The sequence below is a fragment of the Macaca fascicularis genome, chromosome 16 (genome assembly GCF_037993035.2).
Source record: "Macaca fascicularis isolate 582-1 chromosome 16, T2T-MFA8v1.1".
In the NCBI taxonomy this organism is placed as follows: domain Eukaryota; kingdom Metazoa; phylum Chordata; class Mammalia; order Primates; family Cercopithecidae; genus Macaca; species Macaca fascicularis.
This window is the reverse complement of record NC_088390.1, coordinates 182,123-188,122: the sequence shown is the minus strand read 5'-3', so window position 1 is coordinate 188,122 and position 6,000 is coordinate 182,123. Positions and strand designations below refer to the sequence as shown.

The 6,000-nt window shown below is 52.9% G+C and overlaps 1 long non-coding RNA gene across 2 annotated transcripts in view; it reads left to right on the top strand.

The window, feature by feature from the left end:
* Nucleotides 1-1,429: 1,429 nt before the first annotated feature.
* LOC135967907 (uncharacterized) overlaps nucleotides 1,430-6,000 on the top strand; it is a 114,129-nt gene continuing 109,558 nt past the window's right edge. For both annotated transcript variants that reach the window (XR_012425056.1, XR_012425053.1), the window contains exon 1: nucleotides 1,430-2,349. This is a non-coding gene — a long non-coding RNA (uncharacterized lncRNA). The remainder of the gene's footprint in view (nucleotides 2,350-6,000) is intronic.

The following is a 6,000-nucleotide window of genomic DNA, read 5'->3' as shown; positions in this document are numbered from 1 at the left end:
AAGAGGGTTTGATGAAACAGAAAGACAGGAGTGGCAAGTGACATGCTTGTGCCCCGTATGGCTAAGCGATGTCCTGGCCGTTCCACACCACGGCCTCTGAGCAGCCAGCCTGCAGATACTGGGTCAATTTAAATATCCCTGATCTCTGTAGAGGTTTGATCAGGTAGCCCAAGAGCAGATAAACACAAACGCTGACTGGAAACCCTGGCACACGGAGACACTGGAAACAGCAAGCTGCTATTAACATCATAGTAAGAGACAGTCGCCTGCTCTCAGGGGTGTCCGTTTCTTTTGCTTCTAGACGTTCATCTGCGTTACAATACAGTTTTGCTCAGTTTATCCCCATTACTCCACTGTCTTCGCCGTTAAAGTCTCAGTCAGCACTTAGCTCTGACACTGCAGGAGTTTCACTGTGCGGCTGACCAGGCCTACCTGGCTTGGCTGTAAAGCAGGTGAGATTTTCCGGAAGGCAGTGACGAGAACCCGAGGCAGGAAAGAGTATTGCTGGTCTACATATGGCAGTGCCCCTGCAGCAGAGCATGTACGTGCACGTTCAGGCTAAACAGGTGTAGGAGAGAAGAAAACCACCTACAATTAGTCACTTAAAATGCCACACACCCAACCCTTGAGACCCTAGCACATAGAGTAGTAGTGGTCTTGGAGATGGCAGGTGTGCTGAAGTCTGATTTTCTCACTTAGCTTTTCCAGCAGCGTTTTCCTCATCTCTAAGCTGGGGCTAACAACTGCCACGCGTAGATTTGTGCATGGAACCGTGCGTGTAAAGTGGGGTAGCCCCCAGGACCTAAGAAGGACTCGTGGTCAGTGTCGGTGGTCATGCGTGCTGTACGGGTCCCCCAGGAAGATGATTGCTACATATAACTCCCTCCGTTCAATGTCACTGAATGTAAAAGGTGGGACATTGGCTTCTGATGTGTCTGGTTTGCTGCAGGCCACGCTGCACCCCGTGGTTCCTGAGCCCTGAGCTGAAGTACATCCTGCTGCATCGCCTGTGTCGCTTTTGCTGTGTCACTTAGAGCTCCTGCCCTGGGAAACTTCCTCGCGCCTGACGAGCACCACAGTTTGCAGCAAGACCTGTCCAAAGCGTGGACTGCGAGAGCCCCGCTGTGGTCCTGTCCTCTCCATGTTGGGAGCGACTTTGTGGGGTTTGTCGGCCCTTCTCTCGGGTGTCCTGTGTCTCATGGATCAGCCGACGAGCCCCGTCTGGAGGAGCACTCTGCAAAACGTTGCCGGCCACCCAGATCTCCTAGCGCAGAGTGAGGCCACATCTGCAGACTTGACCGCACAGAGTCCCGAGGCATTCGGCAAGAAGGGGAGTGGGATGTGTGTGAGATCCCACTGCGGAAGCCGGCTCTGCTCCGTACTCTGCGTGCGGGGTGCCTGATGTTCAGACCTGCTGTGTCTATCGGGGGCCATGGCGGGGTGGTGGGAGTGGGGGCAGGGAGCAGCGCGGATGGATCCAGGAAAGGACTTAGTTGAATCCCAGCTGCCCACATACCTGTTGCTGGTCTTGGACAAGGTCCCTAGTTTCTCTGGGCTTTCGGTTTGATTGTAAGACTAGGACGCCGCCCCAGTCTGAAGATGTCGGTGTGTGCGGGAATGCCTGGCGCAGTCACCATGGGTTTTCCTTCAGCCTCCTCCGTGCCCCTCCCTGGGTCAATCAGTATCCATGCGTGCCACAAGTAAATTACAGTCCCTCCGAAAAACCAGTTGACCCGAGTTTTATGGTCGAGCATGGTGAGTGTCCTTGCCAGGAAATGCCACTAGATGTCTTGGGCCTGCTCCTCTACCTCCACAGCAATCCCCGGAACAGGCTGGTTCAGGACGTGGGAGGTGGGAGTCAGTGTTGTACCTAGGACAGGCTGAAGTCAAAGGCTCATTTGCTCTGTGAGGGGTGATCAGGATGACACATCAAGTGGAGCCCCATGGCTGACCCTGGAGGTGGACGGTCGGGTCGGATTGGCTGCCCTCCAGCACGTGTTTCGAGTGATGCCTTCCCTGGGTTACGCAGCCCTGATCTGTAGCGCACAACTTCCCAGCTCCAGCCAGTCTGGTCTTGCCGTCTCCTTCCAAGAAGATAGGTGCGGCGCAGTTGCCTTTAAGCGGCTCCTTCTGGACACCGCAGGGCAGCAGCAAGCAAGCATGGGCGACTTTTTTCTTACGTTGACCACAATACGCCGGGCCAGCTTTGCACGATCCCATTCAGCATCACACGTGTGCATCGGCCACTCACCTGTCCATCTGCCACAGACAGGCTTGCACAGGACCATTGAGTGGCCTTTACGGCAAAGAGCCTAAAGGGCTCACAGGAAACCTGGACCCAGCGCAATGGTAAGAGCGCAGCAATACCTGTCATTGATCAAGGGGTATTCTGGGCCCGACATGGTGTTAAGTGATCCAGTTCGGTTAGCACTCTTAGAATTAACCCCCTTTTGCCTATCAGGAAATCGAAGACGGAGGGCATTAACGCCAGGGAGCAGGGAGTAAGGGGACACACAGAGGGGCTGAGGGGCTGGGCATTCTGAGCCCACGGATCTGCCCACAGGCCCCGGCTGCACGGGCACCAGGGCTGCTGCTCTGGAGGGGATGAGGAGCTCTGGGGAAAAGATGGAGCCTGACGTGGGTAAGATTTGGATATTTTCAGAAGAGATTTTCAGCCTGGAATGAGGGTGTAAGTGACTGAATCGGAGTGATGAGCCAGATAGCCCGGCTGCGGGAGCTCCCCTGTGGGGTGAGGGAGGAAGGCCTTGGGGGCGTGTGGCTGAGCAGAGGCGCTGGGTCGCCAGGAGCCGCCGCGGGTTTGGAAAGGGGGAGAAACGCAGCGCCCTGCACTGCAAGGGCACCGAGACGTGGTTGTGGTTCTTCCTGACCGTGACAGGCACAAATGGTGCTGATGGTGGAATGCACGGAGTTTGCCTTCAGAGAACTCCTGCTGTCTTTTAAAACCTGGGCCTCTCATTTAAACTTGGTGGCCTCAGGTGAATGGTCAGAAACAGTTTCTGATGAGGTTGCAGAGACTGTGCATGGCCTCTGATTGTGCACATCCTGTGATTGTGTATAGTCTCTGATTGTGGCCTCTGGCCTCTTTGTGGCCTCTGATTGTGTGGGTCTCTGTGTGTGGTCTCTGTGCAGCCTCTGATTGTGTGTGGTCTCTGATTGTGCTCAGTCTCGGATTGTGCGCGGCCTCTGATTGTGGGTTGTGTGAGTTTCCCGGGATTAAGTAGATGAGCCTCGTGCTGGGGCAGGTGTGCCTTGTGTTGGGCGTGTGGATAAAGAAGTTTAACCCATCTCCTCTTTGAGAATGGCAGGGCAGTAACAAAGGCGGTTGATTTATACATGGCCATCCTCGTGAGGTGAGGACCTGAAAGGTTTACTGCTTTCCCGGAAAGCTGCTCTGGGCGTCACCATCACTGATCATGGACAGCAGCTCAGAAGCCCCCTTAAGGTGCAGGGAGGGACCGGCGCTGGTCCTGTCTGTGCCCAGGCTGCTGGTCACCCTGACGGCCAGGCGATGGCTGCCTGTGCACGAAGCTGGGGTTAGAGTGCATTTGGGCAGTGTCGGCTTTGATTTAGGTCAAGACTGATCAGTCTTCCTAAAATACTAGCCATGAAAGCTTTCATAGATTGTAGTTCTTTGGGAGATTTATATGTGGTTTTTAAAGCACAGGGCCCATGGCCAGTGTTGAATTACATTTTGTTCAGTGTAACTGACAGGACACTGGACCTGAGTCTCAGGCCTGCCACAGGGTTCAGGGAGCTTCAGAGAGGGAGATGTTTGTGCTCAAGTTTTCGCAGATGGGATGGGACATGGGCATGGGGCTGGAATGCTCTAACCTTCAATCTTCAGTCATCGGTATCACCTGTGCACACGCATATCGTTTTCAAAGATGGACAAGCTTTTGGGAAATATCTGAAGACTTTTCCAGTTTTGAAAGAAGCCGGGATGACACTGGAAACGGCAGGTGTCTTGGCTGCTGATCAGGTCCATCACCACGCACATGGTCCCTAACCTGGCCCACCTCTGATCATGCACAGCGGGTGACGAGGTCCATAACCTCACACTTCTGTGCACAGCAGGTGACCAGGTCCCTAACCTCAAAAGCTTCTGATTGGGTGCAGCTGGTGACCAGGTCTGCAACTTCGCATGGCTCTGATTGTGCAGAGCTGGTGACCAGGTCACTAACCACCCACACCTCTATTCATACCCAGCGGGTGACCGGGTCCATCACCTCACACCTCTGATTGTGCATAGTGGGTGACCAGGTCTGGAACCTTGCACACCTCTGATCGTGCACAACGGGTGACTAGGTCCATGACCTCACGCCTCTCTGCACAGTGGGTGACCAGGTCCATAACCTCACACCTCTGATCGTGCACAGCTGGTGGGCACAGGACCCACTTCAGTGAGGGGCTGACTTCCCAGGTGTGAAGGGGGAATGCTGTGTGGCTCGCTAAGCCCCTCCATGCTTTGGGGGCTCCAGGCTGTGGCCGGCAAGTAGGAAGTTGTCCCAGGAGGCTGCTGTGTGTTGGGGATGGGAGGCAGCTGCAGGGTGGAAGTACGATGTTGTCGTAGGGGGCCACTGTGGGGGGGTGGGACGGGAGGCAACTGCAAGTTGGAAGTAGGATGTTGTCCCAGGAGGCTGCTGTGTGTGGGGGAGGGAGGAGGCAACTGCAGGGTGGTGTGGTGGTCCCCGTGCCACTGATTTCAGGTTAAAATAGAATGTGGACCTCTTTTTACCATAGTTTTTAATTACTCCGCTAGTTTGTGTTGCTGTCTCTTGCTATGAAGTCCACAGTCTGATGTCTCTGTGGTCCCCATGTTTCCCTTCTGCTTGTGTTACCCGATCCTGTGGGTCAGCTGTGAGGAAACCACTCTCCACTCCTCATCTGGAGTGGTCTCGAGCTGGGTGTGCTGGTCTCCTTGTGGGCTAAAGTGTTCTTCTGTTACTGTTTTCTCTGTTTCTTGACCAAATTTAGCAGACTTGCGTATGATGCAAACACTTTAAAAAATGTCTTTTGCCTTTATAAAGAAAACACCTGCATTGCTTTAAAATGAACCTTTCCTGTGTCTCCATCCTTCCTCACAGATTGCTCTGTGTTAGAAACTCGGTGGTGTGTGTGCTTCATGGCCTCATTCCATCAAGCACTGTAACCTCTGATTGCAAAAGTGACTATACTCAAGGCAAAAAACTTTGCAAATGTTGAAAAGAAAGAACAAAAACAATATATTGTTCTCTTGTCATCCTGAAATGGCTACTCTTAAGATTTTGATGTAGTTCAAACTACATCAAAGTCTCACCTACTCCTGTGCCAATATTCATCCTTCAGCTCTGCCTCCGTTCTTCCTTTCTTTTTTCATGCTATGGGGTCTGCTTTGGAGATGTTATCTACTTTCATTCTTCCAAAGTCAAGCTTCTAGCTTTGGTTGGAACTGCAGACCCATTTACCCATTCAGCAAATACTTTCTAAGCACATGGATAGTCACTGAGAATACCGTGGTTCACCAACATGACTGCGGCCCCTGCTCACACGAACTTGCGGCCTGATGGGGAGAATGGGCACTAATATGACAATCAGTCTAATGGGTTTCTGATGAAGAATTGAGGAAAGCGCACCAAAGAAAGGGAAGCGGGGTTCTCTAAATTTATGCTGTAAAAGAATCTGGCGTATCTTGGGATGAGAGGTAGAAAACCGATGCATTCTGGAAGGTATGATCCCCTTGCAGTCTGGAGAGAAGTAGAGGTTGCTTGTTGAGGGGGGTGGAGTGTAGGGACACCACGGTCTAAACAGAGATGGGGGTGCGTGCAGAATGCCTCTTGCAGCAGGAAACAGGCACGTGCAAGGAAGTAAACACGGGAGAAAGTGGCACAAGACAAGAATGAAGGCAGGCAGGCAGGGGCTGGGAGATGATGGTAGATGCTTTATTCTCTTAATAACAGCAACAGGATGCTGTTGAAAGCACTTGGGGGAGGTGGGGAAGTG